Source organism: Cryptotermes secundus, unplaced genomic scaffold (genome assembly GCF_002891405.2).
Source record: "Cryptotermes secundus unplaced genomic scaffold, Csec_1.0 scaffold395, whole genome shotgun sequence".
In the NCBI taxonomy this organism is placed as follows: Eukaryota; Metazoa; Arthropoda; class Insecta; order Blattodea; family Kalotermitidae; genus Cryptotermes; species Cryptotermes secundus.
The window spans coordinates 1215666-1237499 of record NW_019742967.1 but is presented as its reverse complement, the minus strand read 5'-3'; the positions used below and the strand labels follow the sequence as shown (position 1 = coordinate 1237499).

The 21834-nt window shown below is 48.9% G+C and overlaps 1 protein-coding gene across 1 annotated transcript in view; it reads left to right on the top strand.

The window, feature by feature from the left end:
• LOC111873532 (protein Skeletor, isoforms B/C) overlaps positions 1-21834 on the top strand; it is an 86185-nt gene that overhangs the window by 4702 nt on the left and 59649 nt on the right. The gene's annotated exons all lie outside the window — the stretch shown is intronic.

The following is a 21834-nucleotide window of genomic DNA, read 5'->3' as shown; positions in this document are numbered from 1 at the left end:
AATATATTGGGGTATGTAGAGCCGTTGCTAGGCAATGGGCGCGGAATAAGCGACTATACAACAGCCGTTCGTAGGTAATGGGTCCGACAACAATTCCACAGAAACAAGAGGATGCAACAGTAATGGGGAACAGTGTTTTCTACGCGGTCCGTGTTAGAAGCAGGACAACTTAGGGTTTATGGTTTTCCTCGGTCCTAGAGCAAATTCTGAGTTGGTATCCAAATTCCACGTTGCACTGCGTGCTTCACATGCAGCCCTCCCTTTGTTAACATCAAAATTTCGCCCTAATATAGCCATCCCAACGTTAGTAAAAAAGAAAAATACTCTAATGCACCCCTTCCAGTGTTATAAATACATATACAGTAAAACTTGGTTATAGCAACATCGGTTTCTGCGACACCTTGTCTATTGCGTCAAATATTCAATGGTACGAACTAATTCCTCATAAAGCAACTGTTTTTATACCTTGCTTAGTACGACATGCACAAATGCATCAACCTCGTATGTAACGTCATTTTCATTCCTGACTTTCTCTGATATAGACATTGAACGTAATTTAGAAAGTGTGTATTGGGAAAGTAACAGGAAACAGATGAAGATAACTGATTACTGTACTCGTATCTAGGTACAGTAAGGCACAACAATTGATGTAATTTACTGTGATTTGGTGAGTGAGCCTACCTTTAATATACAGTATTAGTGCGGTGTGTATTGTCAGTGAAAAGCGCTGTAATATGTCTTTGATATTACACATTTGGGCAATTCCACGTTAATGTTACGTTAGTCTGTACTTAACTACGTATTTCACTAAAAAATGCAACATTTTAACTCGGTTTTTGGTACATTTTTACGTCACTAACATAAGGCTACTGTGGAAGTGCCCATTTTGGTTACAACGACATTCGTTTATAACGACACTATTTTTAGGCCCCTTTGATGACGTTATAACCAAGTTCTACTTTATGTATACGATTATGTGTTCTGTCCAAACAAGAAGGACAAGCGGGCACTCCCTGGGAACCTCCAAAATCGGAGACATAGTTTCTTACCCTCCCGCAGTGCAGTCTCTCTCACTACCACCCCCACTTCTTCTTATTCTTCTTCAACCACCTCTTGAGTCAGTGAAGAGCTAGTGAACAGAGTCAGACAGTCAGTTGCGCTACCGAAAAGTTGGTTGGTGAGTTAGAGAAATATTGTGATTCAGATGTGTGAGCTGTTGCGGTGAAAAGCTGGTAGCTGAGGCCGGGGACAGAGTTCGGGAACCCAGAGGAAGGTGAACGCACGCCATTGGAAGCCGTTACCGAGCAACGGCTAATGGAGACTGTAACAGACTGAGAACACTACTGTGTGTATGACAGTGACCTGTGAAGTGTAGTCACGAGGTTGTGTGCTATAAGTGTCCAATAAATGCGGTTGCCAATCGAAACCCCGTCTAGAGTCACACCATCGCGTGACAATATGTATAATTCTGTGATAACTATACACTTTCCACATTACATGTTTCGGCCACTATTTTTGGCCATCATCAGGTAGTACTTAGCACACAATATGACCCTAAAATACGGTATTACTATTTCGATGAACATGTTAACAATATTAAGTACAGCTGTGGTTGCTATGGAAACTGAGCTAATGTCGCTTCGCTTCACAGGTTCGTGCGTCCGCCATATTGTCCTGAAGGACTGTAGAAGTTATTCCCTACTTAACTAGGCACGACACCATGAAGACGTATGGGGGAGTGGAGATGAATCCCATGTTGTATAGGGGGGCTGGTGGGCCCCACAGCCGGTCTGGACCCTGTGAAGAATAGGAGATGATTATGCTCCTGCCGGGAATCGAACCCACATTCCTCGGGCGTACAGCCCGCAGCATAGTCAGTATGCCGACCGAGTCTTCCGCCTTCTGTTGCCGGTGCCAAGAGATTGAGAAGTAGGAAAGTGGCCTTAAGTTGCATGACGTTCGTATCGAAGCACCAGAGTGCTTAGAATTGAAAGTTGGTCTAGAAGTAAACACAGAGAAATCTGAGTATATGTTACTGTCTCGTCACCAAAATGCAGGGCAAAATCATGACATGAACATAGGAAACAGATGTTTTGAAAACGTGGCACAGTTCAGATATTTGAGAACAACGATAACAAATCAAAACTTGATTCAGGAGGAAATTAAGAGGAGACTGAACTCGGGTAATGCTTGCTACCATTCAGTCCAGAACCTTTTGTCTTCTCGTCTACTGTCCAAAAACATAAAAATTAGAATACACAAAACTATAATTTTGCCCGTGGTTCTGTATGGGTGTGAAACTTGCTCTCTGACATTAAGGGAAGAACATAGACTGAGGGTGTTTGAGAACAGGATGTTGAGGAGAATATTTGGACAGAAGAGAGATGAAGTGACAGGAGGTTGGAGAAAACTGCATAATGAGGAGCTTCATAACTTGTACTCTTCTCCAAGTATAATTAGAATGATCAAGTCAAGGAGGATGAGGTGGGCAGGTCATGTAGCACGAATGGGGGAGACGAGGAATGCGTATATGATATTGGTGGGAAAGCCAGAAGGAAAGAGACCACAGGGAAGACCAAGGCGTAGGTGGGTGTACAATATTAGAATGGATCTTAGAGAGATAGGATGGGATGGGATGGATTGGATAGGTCTGGCTCAGGATAGGGACCAGTGGAGGGCTCTTGTGAACACGGTGATGAACCTTCGGGTTCCATAAAATGCCGGGAAATTCTTGAGTATCTGCAGAATTGGTGGCTCCTCCAGAAGGGCTCAGTTCCATGAGTAAGTAAGTAAGTAAGTAAGTGCTTAGAACTGAAACAGATGTGATTTATCTCTCCTGCGGAAGGAAGCGTTCACAGGAGGGAAAGGTTAGGCCGTTGGGCCTGACATTGTTGTGTCTGTATGGGTGGAGCCGCTACCGGGACATGTTTCCGGACTGACAGACACTCCCCAATTCAGGAGGCTTCGTCATGTTTCTGAACGCATTTCCGCCAGTTCAGCATTAGTTAATGGCGCTTCATCCCTCGAGTGATCTCCAGGGCGGTGAAACAAACATGAACTATCCTTGTAGTTGGTTGAAGCACTATGCCACAAGCCGGAAGGTTGCGGGATCAAATCTCGATGAGGTCATTGAATTTTTCAATTGACCTAATTCTTCCAGCCGCACTATGGCACAGGGGTCGACCCAGCCTCTAACAGCAATGAATACCAGGAATCTTCCTTGGGGTAAAGGGCGGCCGGCGCGTAAGGCTGACAAACTCACCGCCATCTGTGAGCCGATTGTCTATAAAATGTGGGAGCCTCGACCTTTCACACCCCTATGGCCTTCACGTCCCGTTACAGAGAGAGCTTAGGCTTCTAAGTACAATGGCTACCATATCTACCACTTACTTCCACAACAAAAAAGATTAACATTCTGCCCACACAGTGTATCTGTGTGTTCCGTATGGTTCTTACAGTAAACAGCGGCTGTTTCCCTAAACAACATTAACCGGTTGGACTTTGTTGTGGTGACGTAGTGTGTTTCCTGTGAGGTACGGACTGAATTGCTATATATTCTGCCCACACAGTGTATCTGTGTGTTCCGTGTGGTTCTCACAATAAACAGCGACTGTTTCCCTAAACAGCATTAACCGGTTGGGCTTTGTCTTTCACCATTTGGGGCCAAGTGCAGCGCAAGATGGTTCCCACAAGGAGCTTGGTCAGCCGCACTCCCTCTGGTAGTGAAGTAGCGCTCTGATTGCTTTGATGTGTAAACAGGGGGATGCTACCCTATATTAAAACCACCCCCTCGATTAGATCCAGTAATCCTCGCTACTGTCAATAATGCAGTCTGTTCCGAAATCCCGCATTTACCCCACCACAGGGAAGTTCACGTTTTGGCTGCTCGCCCTGGTCACTGTGCCGCCAGTGAGGCACGCGCAGAAACGGGCACAGTTTGCTCTCGAAGTTAGCCCATTAGCCTGCTTAGCGCAGGCAAACGTCTCATTCTGTCGGATCTGAGGTTTTCACGGAGGGGACTAAAGTTTCGGAGGAACATACCGCCTCCATCTTCAAGGCCTAGGAGTCGAGTATGCCTGCCGCCTGCTTCTGATGTCTTCTTGCTTGGCTTACTCTTATACCTTGAAGATGGAGGCGATATATTCTACCGAAACTCCTGGTAGAATCCCGCAAGATCGCAGTTGCCACTGTGAGAACCTCGCGAAACCGCCTCCGTAGCTTCGGTTCAAACTGGGAGTGCCGCGAGGGAATCGTGTCTTGTTGGGGGGCGGGGCCGCAATTGTTGGGCAGGTGTCAGCAGTGATTCTCCGGGACCGCCCAGAGATGCGTCTCACCGCTTTCTGCATTTATTTAACAACGCTTTCTCAGATCAGTAGATTTACCCCTCCGTAACGCTGTCCCGAGTGGCGCTGTTACGTGGAAGTTTTCATGCAGGATTGGGGCCGTGTGAACACATTTCGTAATGTTTCTCTGTGGGGCTGTGAGCTCCAGCTCCCCCGACTCAGTCCTCAAGATGGAGCAACACCCATTGTCGGCTGTCTGCGACTGCACATACTCGCAGCTGGCCTCGATATGTAGGCCGCAACCAAAGGACCCACTTAGCGCACAGGTCGCGCCCACTTTCATGAGAAAGCGCAGATCGTGACGTCATGTGGGTCACTAGCACACGCCGGCCTGCCTTCACGTCACGACATGGAGGCGCTCGGTTCGAATCCTGACCAATATGTTTCCTGAGTTCCCTCAGTCCCTCCAAGGGAAGTTCCTGGATAGTACCACGATCCCTTCCGATCCATCGTTCACAGATCATTGAACCATCGGACGCTACAGAGCTGTAGGCTAGAGAAGTGGTTCACAACCTGTGTGCCGCGGGCTCCTGCTAAATGCGCCGCGAGGCTTTCAACAGGAGAATAGCTTTATGAAATAAACATTTTAAATTGACTTTTTACACAAAACTCCATGATGTTCAGACTTGAAAGGATTCTGACAATGGTGTATGCTGTACAGAACTATAAGGCTTATTTTGGACTCTATCCATCGTCTGGTATATATAAGACAAAAAACCACAACGTTTCGGAGACTGGATCTGTCTCCGTCCTCAGGTGGATGGGCCCAACTGAGTGGGTCTACCCTGCCCCATATATACCAGACGATGGGGAAAGTCCAGAATGAGCCTTACAGTTCTGTACCTCATGATGTTTCTCCTTACGATAATTCTATATATCATGTTAACACAGGTGTACCCTTGTTGTGCAGTTCAGTTCTCTGTTCTGATAGCCACAGTGCGACATAAAAAGTGAACCCCCAAACGCGCCCCCTTCACCACAAGCGTGCTTAACCCCGACTCTCCGAGAAGTGGGGGGTGGTCTGTCTGGGCCCCATGGAGACAAATAAACTGTTATGATCTTGCCGGGAAACGAAACCCGATCCTCGGTCGTCCTGTCTGTTACCCAGTCTCCTTACCGACCGAGCTGTTTTGGCAGCACTTTCACAGAGGCAGGTAAGCTCGGACGGTAAGGATTGCCGCTTCTATTCAGAAGGCCACCGGATGGAAACCATCCAGGACACCTACTGTCCTGAGGTTCTCTGAGATTTTCCTCAGGCTTTCCAGGATAATTGCTGGATAGTGTACCGAATTATGCCCCAATCGCTCACTCCCTTTCAGATGTTCCCATTTCACTACTCAGTGACAGAAATATTTGCTACTATAGACTGGGTTCCCCGGTGGGTAAGGCGGCCGTGGCTTGAAGCTGACCACTCACCTCCATCTAGTGCCGAGGTCGAGAATGGTGGACCTATACCTCCACTCCTCCATATGTCTTGATGACGTAGTGCTTAACTAATTAAGCACGGGGAGAACTTTACCATAGGCTAGGTCTGTAGTCACAGTGACTGATAGCATCGTTAAATAAGCAACAAACTTGAATGTAACTCCGCCCGTATGAATTGCGTGGCCTAGAAGATGAGTACTGGGTGCGCTCAGTTCGGTCTGTCGACACGTTCCAGGTGTTGTGAAGCCCCCACGCCTCTGCCCCCATTTCGAGCGATAACTTGGTGTTTCGGACAGAATCGAAGCGCACTCTTCACTGCCAGCACAACGTTTCCGTTTCCGTCGGTCTTGCAGTTTCCGAGGCTGTAAAGCTGCTGCACTGAGAATTTGAATGTCGGGTCCCGCTTTCCGTTAGCTTCCTCGCATTCACGTGGAACAGACCGCTGAGAGCGGTCACACCTCTGCAGCTCCCTGCGCTCCTTCCAGTCTCCTAGCGACGAGGGAGCCACCGGACAAACCGAAACGTCGCTTGAATTTCCCAGGTCTGAGATGTGACGCCGTGTAGCTTGGTGGATTGGTACAGACGATTGAGGGGAACAGTGCTTCTATCTTCAGGGTACCCTAGAAGTCTTCTGCCCTGTAGACTAATTCAGCCGGTTTCTCCGAAACATCAGTAAATTCTACATCATCATCATCATCAGTAATCTGTCAAGATGACAGGTCCACAGTCTCTCCCAAAACAGTTCCTCCACTTAATGCGATCTAGAGCTTTCTCCTTCAAATGACAGTATCCNCCTGAGAGCTATACCAGCGGTAGCGTAGCTACTGGCAGGGACTCCCTTGCTGGACAGGTCAAAGGGTAGGCATCAGACGAAGAGAGACACCAAAAACCAAAAACTGATGCCGGAAGCAGCGTCATCAGCAGCGACTTGAAGCACAGAGCAAATGATGCTCGAGATGGTTCAAGTTCGTATAGCAACAGGCGTGACCAGACTGGTTTGAACGGCTGTTGTACTGCGATGTGGAAAGCAAATGGAAAAACTACCACATTATCACTTTTCCTGGATAGTCTCTTTCCATAAATTCTACATATCTGTATTAATTTATGGTTTATTTAACGACTTTCCCCATCACATACTGTATATCGTCGAATGACACATGATTAGTGAACAGTTAATTTAAAGCATATGGAAGGAACCGGTCCTGGTCTGAATTGAAGTGATATCCTGGTATTTGCTTGGAGGCACTGAGGAAAAACAAGAAAAACATAAGTGAGAATCCGGTTTCTGGGGGCGAGAATTGAGCCCGCGACTTCCCGAATTCTAAGCAACAGTGCTCAGCGCTCGGCCGCTACTGTCAGTGCCAGACTACACGGCGCCACGGTCCAGAAGACCGTGGCCCTAACACTGCCGTAGTGTCCCGGGTTGCGGGCGTGTGGGCCCTGAAGGGGGAGCAGCCCCAACGTGATGGCTGTCCGTCCGTAGCACGGTAACGGGGTCATTGGTTAGCGGAATGTTGACCTCCAGTCCGCAAGTTCGCTGTGCCCAGGTGGCAGCACTGTGCGGCTCCCCAAACTCGGGTTATCGAACTTCGCTGTTTAGTCGTTGCCACTCTGGCTTCCCGGGTTCGATTCCCACTCGTCTATCTTCCAAGCATATTTAAATTCATCATCCGGGGTAGCTCAGCTGATATAGTGACTAGGCTACGGTTCGATTCCCAAGAAGCGTACAATCCTTCCTTCTGGCCACCGTGCCCAGATTGAGTCTCGGTCCGTCCATGCTCTTACCAAAGCAACATCTCTGGGATAAAGCAACCGGAGCTTGTAACTGACAATCGAATTCTGTTTCAGAATTTACCCCAGCACCCCACACGTGTTCATGGCCTGAAGCTTAACGTAGAAACAACTCAACATTCTGTATGTTCTTCTAGAAAATGACAAATTGTAACCTAGCTTAACCCCTTAACGCACAGTGGTAAATATACGTACCACCTGCTTTAACATAATAAAACTCTGCATTCTATGCACACAGTGTATTTCTGTGTTCCGTATGGTTCTCACAATAAACTGCGACTGTTTCCCTAAACGGCATTAACCGGTTGGGCTCTGTAGCGGAGACGTGCTGTGTTTCCTGTGAGGTACGGATTGAGTTCCTTTAGGTGAACTTGAGCTAGAGTGTTGACATGTATTGTAAGAACCAGCGACCAATAGCGAACAAGCTACGGCAACAAATATACCGTCGCGAGGTTCCTCTACATTTTATCCTGAAGATGCAGGCAGCAGGCCTTCCACCAGACTACACGGTTACACAGTCATATTCACCGCCGGTAGAACTGCAAATCCCGCAGACAAAGAGACTTCAATTCCAGTTCAAAATTCTGCTGAGACTCGAGCACTAGCAGGAACTGCAATTGACACGAAGACAACAAGAACAATGGTTCGTGTGTTTCTCAAGAATCTGGTCCCTACATGCCCTGACTTTCTCTCCGCAGTGCACCATGGGACAGGATGTGACCGCCTTTTACCTACAGATACCGTGTGAAGTGTAACATTGCGCAGAGAACGAGGGCTTGTCAGACTGGGGCTCGCGATACACCCGGCCACTGGAGTCCGAGATGGTGATACTGATGGGTTGGAAGCCAAGTGTGTGTGAGGCGGTGCACTGACTACCTTGCATCCAGAATCTGAATTAACGAACTTGTGGTATGCGACTGTCAGCGTCTCTTAGCGCTATTATCATCGTTTGCATCGGTACTGAAAGAGCCAACGGAATTGGGAGAGATCTCGAACCCCCAGATAGAGCGGTCACGTGAGTTTGTTTCGGACCCCTCGGGTCTCTGGGTGCTGTCCTTGTGACATGGCAGCCATCACGCAAAACTTCTTGCAGATTTCTGGTTGAAGCCCGTTCCTCCTGTGCAGTTTCCACCCACGTGACAACCGAGCGTAACACCCAAGTTCTGTACTAGTATTCGGGAGGTGCTTGGCTCGAATCCTGACCAAGACATCGACAAGCTGTCCCTGTAACAGGTAGTGGAGGCCCATAGGGCTGTGAGACGTCGAGGCTCCCACAATTTCTAGACAAGCGGCTCACAGATGGCGGTGAGGCTGTCAGCCTTACGCGCCGGCCGCCATTTATCATCCAGGAGGGTACCTGGTACTCATTTCTGTTAGGGGCTGGGCCGACCCCAGGGCCATAGTGCGGCTGGAACGATTAGGTAAGTTGAAAGGTCCAGTGACTTTATCGGGAAAGGAACCCGCGACTTTCCGGCTTGTAGCATAGTGCCTCAACCAACGACGGTACTGCGTGCCTCCCGAGACACCGACTCGCCTGAGGTTTCTCATGCTCCTGAGCCCGGATAGTGCCTGGGATAAGTCACGACCGCTTCCTTATTATACACAGACATCCGGCCATTCGCTGCAACTGAGGCTCACATGTTGGCAGCAGTCTTCTGGGCTCTAATGCGGTTTAATTCGGAGACTTCCCGACGTTTCGGAGGAAAATCGCCACATCTTTAGGGTCCATGCTTGTTACCCGCTTCTGCCGGTTTCTTACTATTCGTTCCTGAGGATATGGAAATGCTTCTCCGAAACGTCGGACTCCTTCAAAATCACACTGATTTAGATCCAGAATATCTTTCTGCCATACATAGCGTAGGCACGCACGGCGTCAGGGCCCGATGTGTTGCTACTGGGAAATTGTAATGTAGAAGGCAGGCCTTATCGGCCTCGAAAGTATACACAGCTAATGGCCCGTCTCAGGATTCGATCCGCTCTTAAACTGGTTTATACTCTCGGAGTACATCGGCTGGCTGGCGTAGTTTTCATATAAAATATTATGGCTCAGTCTATACGTTCATAATATTTTAAATCGCAGTGGTAAGCGTAAGTACCACATAATTAAAGTTGCTCGCTGCGTGTGCAGAAATGGCGGCGCGGTCAATACAGGGAATTTATTTGAATTGTCAGCATTTCGAGGCCGTGTTCCGGTTTCTGGCGCTGTGGAACAAAGCAACAGTTCCCGTTCTCGCGGCGTGGCGCCTCGACCAGCAGCGCTTCCTGTGTGCAATGTCGCAGTCCTCTTTCGGCTCTGGACGCGATCCAGTTGAAACAGGTCGTGGACCTTGTAGCGTTGCCTACCTTCCCGATGTGAACTTTGCATGGTGGGACAACTCACTCGGTATAGCGACTAGCTACGGGCTGGACGGTCGGGGTTCGAGTCCTGGCAGAGATAAGAGATTTCCCGTATTTCATAGCGTCCAGACCGGCTGTGGGGTCCACGCAGCCTTCCATCAATTGGTACCGGGGGTAAAATTACCGAGGCCTGAAACTGACCACACACCTCCATCTAGTGCCGAGATCAAGAATGGTGGAGCTATACCTCCACTGCCCCTACGTCTTTATGCCGTGATGCTTAATTAATTAAATACAGGGACAACTTTCCCCTGTTTATAGAATTTTCGTCCTAAACTTTATGAAATATGAAGACTGCATGACACAAAACACTCCGCAGTGTGTCCTTCGGTTCCTCCCGCGTATCCCTGGGCCCTACGTAAGGAGCAACATTACCAAGACTTACCAGTTACCCCAGCTGTATTCGGGAGGTCCTCTTTTCGAATCACGGTCGGGACACATGTCTTGACTGAGGTTTTGCGTGGTTTTTATCAGCCTCTCCAGGTAGATGTCAGGACAGCACCCCGAGTATTTCGCAACCGGCCTACCGTCCGGCACTGCGCGCCGGCTGCAGGCGTCGGCATTCCAAATGTCACACGACGGAAGTGACCGGCGCTTGTAGCGTCGCCTTCTCGGGAGGTGACACGGCGCCTCTGCAACCGGCTGCATTCTCAAGTTGCGACGTTCCCACGTAACATACCGAATTGCTGTGGGGAAGCACCCACGGTCTGGGGTCCATTAGAACTCGCTGGTTCACTGATTCACATCAGCGCTTTCTAAAACACGCAGTAGGTGCCTCCCAACTCTTTAACCTGAGGATGGAAACAGATCCAGTTTCCGAAATTCTGTATTCTTCAAAATATTGGACAATGGGCAGAGCCGGGATAGCGACTAGTAACTGGCTGGACGACAGAGGGATCGGGGTTCTAGTCCCGGTAGGGGTAAAAAATGTTCTGTTCTCCACGTCGTCCAGACCGGCTCTGGGGTTCACCCAGCCTCCTGGCCAGTGGGTACCGGGGGTGAAGCGGCAGGGGCGTGAAGCTGACCACTGACTTCCAACTAGTGCCGAGGTCAAGAAAATGTGGATCTATACATCCATTCCCCCATACGCCTTCATGGAGTAGTGCTTAATTAGTTAAGCAGTGGGATAACTTTACCTTTATGGGACAATGGGAAAACACACAAACTCGGTTATCCTGTCGTTGCTTATTTAATGACGATCTCACTGGCTGGGCTGCACGCCGCCTACTGGTAGCATGGTTAGTGAATGATGAGTTGGGAAGGAAGCAGTCGTGGTCTATTTCAAGGTACCGTCCTGGAGTTGTCCTGGACGGACTCAACAAAATCACGATAAAGTGTTCTGGCCGGATTCGAATACTGTTCCAGAATATTTGAGGATGTAGATAGGATTTAGCTGGCTTAGGATATAATTTAGTGATAAATTGTTCTGAACATAGTAATAAATTTCGCGTTCCATAAATGGCGGATTCTTTTACCAGGTGGGTAATTATCAACTTCTCAAGGAGTTAGTTGGATGGATAAATACAGTTTGTTATTACGAGTGCCGGAGTTCGACTCCCCGTTCCTTCGCTCCGGCCTTCTGCATAAATTACTATTCCTATGGCACAGAACTCATCTGTTATACATCAAATAAACAAACTCCGTGATTTTATCCCGAAAGAGAACTATACCGACCGAGCGACCGCCGCTTGTCGGTGAAGTTAGTGCCGACTTTAGCGGATAGAGGGTGTCGCATGGTCAGCGCAGCGAATCCCCACGGCCGTCAATTTCGGTTTTCTAGACCGTAGTCGCTATTTCCTTGATATAGCTCCTCGGTTATCATCACGAGGCTGAGTGGACCCCGTTACAGACCTACTAGCTCTCAGAAACAACCTGGTAGCGCCGGGAATCGAACCCGGACCTCAGAATCTGTATTTAGGAACTCTGACCACTAGACCACAGAGGCGCCGGTCACGGTAGCCGAGCGGTCTAAGGCATGTACTGTCATCGCTCGCTTGGAAACCGGGATCGTGGGTTCGAATCCCACTGAGGGCATGGATGTTTAGTTTGTGTGTGTGCGTTCTTCTGTGTTTATGTACAGGTAGAGGCCTTGCGACGAGCTGATCACCCGCCCAAGGAGTCCTACCGAATGTGTAAGATCAAGAAAAACCGAAGTGAACGGAGAAGTTCATGGAGGTAGGCCTAGGCCCACTGGGGCTGTAGTGCCAAGGGGGGGGGGGAACGACCACAGAGGCGGCCATACATCATCTTTTTAATCACGCTTTCCTATTGCTGCTTCTGCTAATTATTGGTCGCTTGTTTCTGCTCCGCTCTCTTCTTTGCTTGTCGTCCTCTCACATTTCTCTTTATAAATAATCATACTCTCACGTAATGTGGGTGACTATAGACGGGGTTTGGATTGGGGATTTATTGACCATTTACAGGTCATAACTACAAATAACTGTAACACTGTTGCTGTTTCCACACTTTACGAAAGCACGCTGTCTTTTCCAGCCCTCGGCGTCTTCACTAGCGCCTGATAACGGCTTCTAACAATGGCTAGCCCTCAGCTTCCGAGCTCAAGTCCTGTCTGAATGGCGGTTCCCTTCCAAATGCCTATTCTTAAGTCAAGGTTAAAGTTATGTTACGACCGACGGTCAGTCGCCCCTCTGTCCTGTAATAAAGCACCCATGAGGGGCTTAAGACGAGATCTTTATTAGTGTCAGACAGTTGCAGGTTTGTTGATGTGGAGCGCTCTCTCTGACGAGAGGACGGGTCTGTCGTTTGCCAGAGTCACAGTCAGCATGTACAGTTTACATTCTCTCTATTCTTGCATCATACACATGTCTGCTTCGATATTCCGAAGTCTCTTGTTCGAGCCCCAATGAGGCTCCAGCCTTCCTGTACTTATGGAAGTAACGCGGGCCGCTCTGTTTCAATGGCGCCGCTGCTTTCGTAGCTGAGGTGAATTCCGTCTTGCTGATGTCAATGGAAGCTCAGAAGTTACGAAATTAGTTCGTCTGCTTAATTCAATCAAGGCACACTAATTGTCTTTTGTTAGAAACGCAACAATAGCGTCCTCCTGTCTTCGGGTCGTTTTTATTGTTGTTGGCTTCATTCCAGCTCGGCCGCTTTCTTCAGAACACAAAACGAAACGATTCCATCTGCGCGGAAGTTGCAGGACCGCTTACTTAGGTGAGAACATAACCGTTTCTGCTCCTTGTTTTGCTGTCAGTAGCACAAAATTTGTACAACAAAGAGTTGAGTAAGCGGCACGTCTTTGGCAGCCATTTTGTCGGCCTGGCCCACCGCTCCGCATCGATCCCCGGGGATTCCCCCTCTCCCTGCTGCAACACGCCGTGCTCAGCTGCTTGCCGGGCTGCAGAGCTCACTAAGTCTGCCTGGGAANCCCCCCCCCCCAGCCGGCTAGTAGTACGGCCACTACACACTGATGTTACAATATCTTGTACCAAACGGTTCGCGCCGCGGCCATGCTTCGACGCCGGACGTCTTCCCAAGAAGTGTTCAGTCGTACAACTTTTGTGCCTTCATAACCAGCTCCGTGGGGCATGTCGTTGAGAAGCTGACGCTCGCTAATTTGGTCAAAACATTGACCTCTATTTTAAGCAACTCGAAGGTTCATTGCCTTGTTCACAAGAGCCCGCTACTGGTCCCCACCCTGAGCCAGTTGAACCCAGTCCGCACTCATACATCCCAACTTCCATATTGGGGGTCCTTCCATCTACGTCTAGGTCTCCCAAGCAGTATATTCCACTCATGTTGCCTGCTACATGTCCAGCCCCGCCCAACTCATCCATCTTCATTCGAGCACCCTAATAGTGTTATGCAGCTCCTCATTACGCACTTGTCTCCACTTCCACCCATAACCCCCCACGCACCCCCTCCCCCCCGTGACTTACATACTGACCAGCAAGTCGGATTACAGTTTTGTGGCCATGTTTATGTGCTGATTTACGGGCGGGGACGTACAGGCCTATGTTTATCTGACACATTATCGTATTTTGGAGCCAAATGAAGCTCCCATTTTGGGGAGGGGGTCACGAAACGCACAATGTCGTCACATCTGTGATATGCCCGAAAGATTTCAGCGTTTCCAGTAAAGTCATTTTTGGGCATCCTCTAGCCAACTCGCAAGTTTCTTTGCAGAACGTCCTGCATTTGAATTTCCTTTTCCCTGCTCCAGTTGTGACCGTAATTTTGACGCAGGCTGTGGCTCTCTGTATCCGGGCAGAACGGTAGAATGAGTGATGAATGATGATGAACTAGGAAGGATTTGGAAGGCGTGACCATGTCTTGATCGAGATAATATGCCTTCATTTCATTGGAGAGTCTGAGGAAAACCAGAATAAACCTCACCGGCCAAGAATCGAATCAAGGGACTTGCAAATACGAGTCAAGAGCGATACAGGTGCAAGAGCCGGCTGTACATGTCACAGCCTCCATGTACTCTGTTAGCTGCAGGGCGAAACCGCTGTATCTTGAAGACAAACGTACGTAGTATTTGTTGTGAATATATTTTACAGATTTGGCGACTGTCTTGACCAATGGTAGACATTCTTACTTCCATCTGCCTGCGCATTTAGGGGTCAAAGTGCGATCCCGTGCATTTCGGGGCATTTATTTTCAGACGCCGAGGTCAGTGCATATTTGTGCACGTTTCTTCCTATCCTCAGCTTCAAATTGTGAGGCGGTCTACAACGTTGTCAAGAATACTGCCTCTGGTTTCGAACTTGTGCCACTAACTAATGACTCTTCACATATCCCGAAGTGTTCTTCGCCCGGGGTATGGTTGCCTACCCTGTCAACGTCACAGCATGTAGTGGCTACAATGTCAGACGAGAAATGAAACTCAAATTTGGAAACAACCGTCTGTGCGGTGATTGGATTTCCACGAAATTTGATGTTGCGCAGTTGTGTTACGATTTGCCTAAGAATTCCAGTTTATCTTAAAATCGGACGTCACATGAAAACCTACGCGCACTTCTGTGCGCATCTCCAGCTTAACCCTCTGAATGTTTCGGGCAGAATTTGTAGAGAGACATGTTCCCGAACGGCAGAGCAGTCAGCCTCCAGGTTCTGCTTCCTTCCTTCAAAATGCCGCGACAGTGCCTCACATTAGGCCACGACCACTACGTTTGGCATTCTTCCCAATTAATGATTCACTATCAGTCGTTAAACAAGCCACGCGAGGCTGTTCTCAGGGACTGCATTGTGACACGGTGTGCTACAAGTGTTCCGCTGGATCTACTGCTTCCATCTTCAAGGTGGGCGCGTCGCCGAACACGAGAGCTCAAGAGTACGGTATGCCAGGGTAGAAGTGTTCTGAAGATGGAGGTTTCAGTTTGTGGGGCGACTGCAATGTCAGCTGTCAGCCTCTATCACAACCTGCCAATACGGCTTTCAGCGCTGCGGGGCTGGGGGCAGGAGCAGGGGCGGGGGGAGGGGGGCGAATTGAAACAGAGGGAACAGCTCTGCTTTCTTTTTCGAGCGTTATTTTTGGGACGCCGTCAGTTTCTGCAACGCTTAGCGCCGGCGAAGAAATTATTGGAGAGAGATGAGTTGCAAAGGGCTTGGAATGAAGAGATGGGGGAGGGGTATCGAGGCATTGTCCCGGTATTTGCCTGGAGGGGCTGAGGAAAATTACGTACCGAACACAGGCCCGGAATCTTACCGCTACGCTAACCGACTCAGCACGGCGCTGTTGGAGGAAGCGATTTCGTCAGACGAAACAAACTGAGAGGCACAAGACAGTGCAAAGAATGCGATGAAGGTAGGAGAAATAGCATAACGAAACAGAAAGGAAACAAAAAATGAGTTAATCTCGAAAGAGATGGACGAAGAATGTGTTCCGAAAGACGCTGGCAGGACGACAGAGAAACAGGTGGACCTGAAACAAAGTGGAGGAGCGACTTCGGGACGTGATGCCGTGAAGTATAGTAAACATTTACCCCAGGTTCTGATGAATGTACTGCCTCCATCTTCAGGGTTGAAAAGCGAGCAACAGACGTGCAGCAAGATGGAAGCCGTGGCAACTCTGCAGTACGTATCGAGTGAGTGCCTGAAGAAAATATTGCTTGCTTCTTGCTTCATCCCTGAAGATGGAGGCAGTGCGTTAGTGAGCTCGCCTCTTGCGACGAGAAGCAGGGCGCAAGGAAACAAGAGCATCCGCTCGGTGCGGTGACACAGGTTGCCGGGGTGACCGCCCCCTCCGGCCCGTTTGACGCCGTCGCCAAGAGACGAACCTGTCACATCGAGTTAGGGCCGCGTGATGAATCGCACCTCACACCGAGCGCTGCCCCCGGTTCGACAGACGCTATCGGGGGGGGGGAGATGGCGTCGTGACGTCCGTAGCTAACAGGAAGCTGCAAGCTGATAGTGGCTGACCTAGGCAAGGAATCCCCTATATATATATATATATATGTGTGTGTGTGTGTGTGTGTGTGTGTGGAGAATTCATGTTTCATTATCGTCTTCACGAGAGCCCACTGCTGGACCCTATACTGAGCCAGTTGAATCCAACCACACTCTCCGTCCCCGTGCCCAGTGCATGCCCCGCGTACTGAAAACGCACGCACGCGCGCGCACACACAAATGCGAAACAGAGGCAGAGCCCGTGGAGGTAAAGTCCCTGAACTTAATTAAGCTCCGCGTCATGAAGATGTATGGAGGAATGGAGATATAGCTCCATGCATTTTTGACCGAGATACGAGATAAATGTGAGTGGACATCTTCACGCCCCGGCCGCTGTACCCCCAGTGGAACTAGGATCCGATATCCATTGGGACATAAGATTGGAGCCGGTCTGGAAACTGCGTAGAACACAAATATTTCCTGCCTCTGTCGGGAATCGAACTCCTGTTAGGCGGCCGGACAGACCGTAGCCTAGTCACTATACTGACTGAGCTTTCCCTGCTCACAGAAGGTACGTGTGTCGCAGGGGTATGTCAGTTGTCATCTGGGCGTCTGTATGATTACTGAAGGGAAATGTGGCGACGGCCGGAGTTCGGTTCCTGACAGGGGCAAGAGATTTGTCTCTTCTCCACAGCGTCCAGAGAGGTTCTGAGGCCCACCCAACCTCCAAATCAATGGTCACTGGGCGTAAAGCCGCTTGGGCGTGTAGCTGACCATCTCCTTGTAGTGCCGAGATGAAGAATGGTGGAGCTATACCTCCACTCCCCAATACATCTTCATGGTGTGGTGCTTAATTAAGGACAGGGATATCTTTACCTTTACTAGACGGAAATGTGTCTAAAACAAGAATTTGTAGTTTTGTATTACGTTGTAGGCAGGTTTTCGCTATTTATCTGGCCTTTAGGAGACCGTGTGCTTGACAGCAGAATTTTTCACGTTCTTAGACAATTTAATGACGCTATTTCAGCTCCAGAAATTATTTAGTGTCGACATGGAAGCGAGGACTGCATACAAAACTATCCTGCCGCGTTTCCTCATGACAGCGGAGCAGACATACTACACAGGTGCCGTTCGCGCTGCCCAGGGCTCGGTCTGACCCTCACTGACACAGGATCAGTTGGCCCTGACGAGGAGAGATTTCTGCTGGAGAGTCCCCCCCCGCCCTCCGTTACCGTGCTCCTTCGCCGTGTTTTGGCCAAGGAAGTGGACGCGTCCCTATAGATCGATCCAGACGCCACTCTGTGGCTGAAATTCGAACTGATCTCTGCAGACAGCTGACAGTTGCAGAGCGTTACAGTTGTTTTGATCTTTTTGCAGTATACACGTTCCTGCGGCACAAGATGCCAGTATGCCTCTATACAGAGAAAGTTGTACTCTCGAATTTCCGTCAGGCGGTCTTACATCACAATGAGGGCACAAAAGGGGAAAGCAAAGTCATTCGGAAGAGAAGTAGAAAGGAAGGGTATCCACCCTTACCACTTGTGTAAGAACCAGGCACCAAGCGTCACGGTCCCCGCTCTCGTACTTCGCTATATCCTGGGTTCAAATCTCAGCACGGAGACCGACTCTCGTGACTAAAGTTTTCGTCAGTCCCATCAGACAGATCCCGGGATAGCACCGCGATTTAGGTCACATCATTCACAGTTCACCAGTCACCCTACCCCTACAGGCTGAGCCACTGGCAGCGTCGAAGGGAAGTGAAGACAAATGTTCCATCCCCCCTCCTGCCCCGTGTCCCTCAGAACAGTGTGTAGATTCTTACGATAGTGCCGACGCAGTCGGTGGGCATACGCTGGGATAGCTCAGTCAGTCCCGGAAGAGACCTCTGCACAGCGTCCAGACCCTTCCGAACGCTTCACTTTATTTCCAAGCCACCGTTACCGAAAGGACGAAGGAGCACTGCCTAGGAACCTTCAAAGTTGAAAGTTTAATACCTCCCCCCCTCGTAATGACAAACGTAGTGTCTCCCCCCACTCTTCTCCTCTGCTCGTCCATGCCCAGGGCGGGATACGATCTGTCAAATTTCCCGTCAGCCCGACCCCTTCCCGATGCCTATCCATGCAGTAGGCCGACTGAGTTGAGATGCGCGGTGCATATGAAGCAGGGGCTGCCTGTGCCGCTGTGTCAACACACAACTCGCTGCTTTGTGTGCTGTTTGCATGTGCCAAGCCGCCCGACAGCGAGCGAGCAGTTGTAGAGAAGGCTCTCCTCGGCACACAGAGCGTCTGATCCGCGACTTTCTGTAAACGTCTGGTCGAGGCGCCGCTCTGCACACAATTGTATGTATCTCTTTCGCTCGGTTTCCTTTCATTATCTCGAAAACCGTAAGAGTTGCCGAATTTCTCTACAGCTTTTGGCCGAAACGCGTTTCGCTCCGATGCACATTCAGCGAGTTACGCGGGAGATGCGCACAGAAGTGCGCGTAGGTCTTCATGTGACGTGTCTGGCATTGCTGTCCGAGCCTGTCAATAAAGTTCAGTAAAGTCCCATAACTGAAAATGCATAAATCGCCAGGCAGTGATCCACACGAGGTGGAACATTGCAGTCAGAGATCAGTAAGCCGGTTACTACTCTTTGGCTTTAGGAAAAATTGCCTGATCAGTGGAAGGAGTCTATTATTGTACCAGTTCACAAGAAGGGTGATAAAACTGACTGTAGTAATTATCGGGGCATATCACTGCTATCAACTTCATATAAAATTTTGTCCAATATTCTTCTTTCAAGGTTAAGTCCATATATAGATGAAATTATTGCGGATCATCAGTGTGGGTTTCGACGTAACAGATCAACTACAGATCAGATCTTGTATATTCGTCAGAATTTGGAGAAAAAATGGGAGTAAAATGTGGTCGCGGGTTCGATTCCCGATTGAATTATTGCATATTTTAATTGACCTAATTCTTCCAGCCGCACTATGACCCTGGGTTCGACTCAGCCTTTAACAGAATTAAGTACTAGATATCTTGCTGGGAGTAAAGGCGACCGGCCCGTAACGCTGACAACCTCAGCACCATCTATGAACCGATTGTCTAGAAAATGTGGGAGCCTCGACCTCTCACAACCTTATGGGCCTTCATGGCCTGTTACAGGGAGCGCTTTACCTTTTACCTTTTCATTATCTTAAAGAAACACGGTGGCAGGATGTGGAATGGATTCATCTGGCTCGGGCAGGGTCCAATGGCGGGCTGTTACGAACACGATAATGGGCCTTCAAGTTCCGTATGAGGCGATGAATTTGTTGAACAGCTGAGCGACTGTTAGGTTTGCAGGGACGGTAGGCAGTAATGCTGTCGTGTGAAGTGAATGATAAACATGGCGGAGGGCTTTGCACGTTGAGCTGAAGGCTGGAACAGCGTGGAGGGCGTGCGATATGCCACTCTCACACGCAAGAAGGAAAACAGAGCTGTGTCTGGAGTTTGATAAAAGGCCCCAAATGTTCCTTCGTTCCTCTTTTTCTTTTTTAATTCTTAATGTCACTCATTTTCCGTGCCGTTGTCTGTCTGTCTGTCTGTCTCGTTTCATTACGTCAGCTCTGTGCCTCGCTGTAATCCTACACTGTCGGGAGGACTCAGCCCCATCCCAACAAGTTCTCCGCGCGACCGTGGAACAGAAAAAGGAAAACATTTACTGTCGTAACAATTTCCCTTTTCCTTACGGAAGTGTTCTGTGATCACAGAGGATTGTTACAGATGGCTGCTCGACTTACGTGACATTGCATTTTGACGGACTGGATTGAACCGATCAGCGGACGAGAAATTTGGGCTTCGACCCTGAAGAAGTAAGTGCGGCTTCTTTAATATTCATAAAAATAACTTCCTTTTCTGTTTGCTCTTTCCGTGTTCACATCACTCGGCCGCTAGAACACAATCCTCAGAGAGATCAATCTAGTCTATATGCAAATTGCATTTTAATATTATTCTCCCATCTATGTCTAGGTCTTCCACGTTGTCTTGTCTTTTTAGTTTTCCTATTCAGTTTTTGTATGAAGTGCTCCTGTCTACCTTGCGTGCAACATGCACATGATATGAAACTCCTTGTTATGCAGTTCTCTCCCCCCTCCTGTCACTTCCTCCCACCCTTCTTCCAAAATCCCCAGTCTGTGTTCTTCCTACTGTATAAGAGACCAATTTTCACACCCGTACAAAAGAATAGGCAATATTATAATTCTGAGCCGAACGGCAGCAAGCATTGCCCGAATTCAGTTCTACACATGTCTGATTTTTTTTTCCTGGGGGTAAAGGGTGGCCTGTACGTAAGGCTGACAACCTTACTGCCTTCTGTAAGCCGACTGTCTAGAAAAAATGTGGGAGCCTCGACGTCTCACAACCCTATGGGCCTCCAAGGCCTGTTACACGGATAGCCTCACAATTTTTACCTTATTTTTTTTATTATTTAAGCGTCAGCAGCTCAAAACATAGCCGAAATTTAACGACGTGCCTTTGCTGGTTCGTCACTAACACATGAAGACGGGCAGGCTACCAGAAGCTTTCGGATGACTGACTTGTCGGCTGCTGTGTATACGAAGACCCGAACGATATTGATAGGAAGGGTGGCCACCCTCGTCTGGGGCTTAATACGATGAGACCAAGGGATGGAGTGTAGTACAGAGCTGATGAAGTTGTGAGCGGTCGGGCGAGGTCAGTGTGGGAGGTGGGGCGAGCGGCGCGGCGGTGCAAGTCATTAGTGAACACTGCATTAAACTCTAAGGCGCGGTGGTAACTTTATGTACCACCTGCCTCAATATCCAAGAAACACTGCGTTTTGCCCACACATCCGTTACATTCCGTATGGTTCTCACAGTAAACAGCGACTGTTTCCCTAAACAGCATTAACCGGTTGGGCTCTGTAGTGGGGAGACGTAATGCGTTTCATGTGAGGTACGGACTGAATTGCTATATATTCTGCCCACACAGTGTATCTGTATATTCCGTATGGTTCTCACAATAAACAGCGACTGTTTCCCTAAACAGCATTAACCGGTTGGGCTTTGTAGCGGAGACGTAATGTGTTTCATGTGAGGTACGAATTTAATGTTTCAGTGTTACTCGGACTGTTATAGGGTAAGAAACTATATCGCCGATTTTGAGGGTTCCCAGGCAGTGCCCTGTTGTCCTCCTGGTATAGGTAGAGCGTATCAGATTTGTTTATATATTATATATCTTTATGACGCTGGAAGGGGTGCCTTATAGTAACATTTCTTGCTAACGTTGGGAGGGCTATATTAGGGCGAAATACGTTGCACTGCATGCCCCACATGCAGCCCTTCCATTGGTAACATAAAAGATTTCGCCCTAATATAGTCCTCCCAACGTCAACAAAAATTTTTACTATAATTCACCCCTTCCAGCGTCATAAAAATATATAATATATAAAAATATCCGATTATATGCCCTACCTATAGCAGGAGGACAAGCGGGCTCTGCCTGGGAACCGTCAAAATCGGAGCTAGTTTCCTACCCCCCCCCCC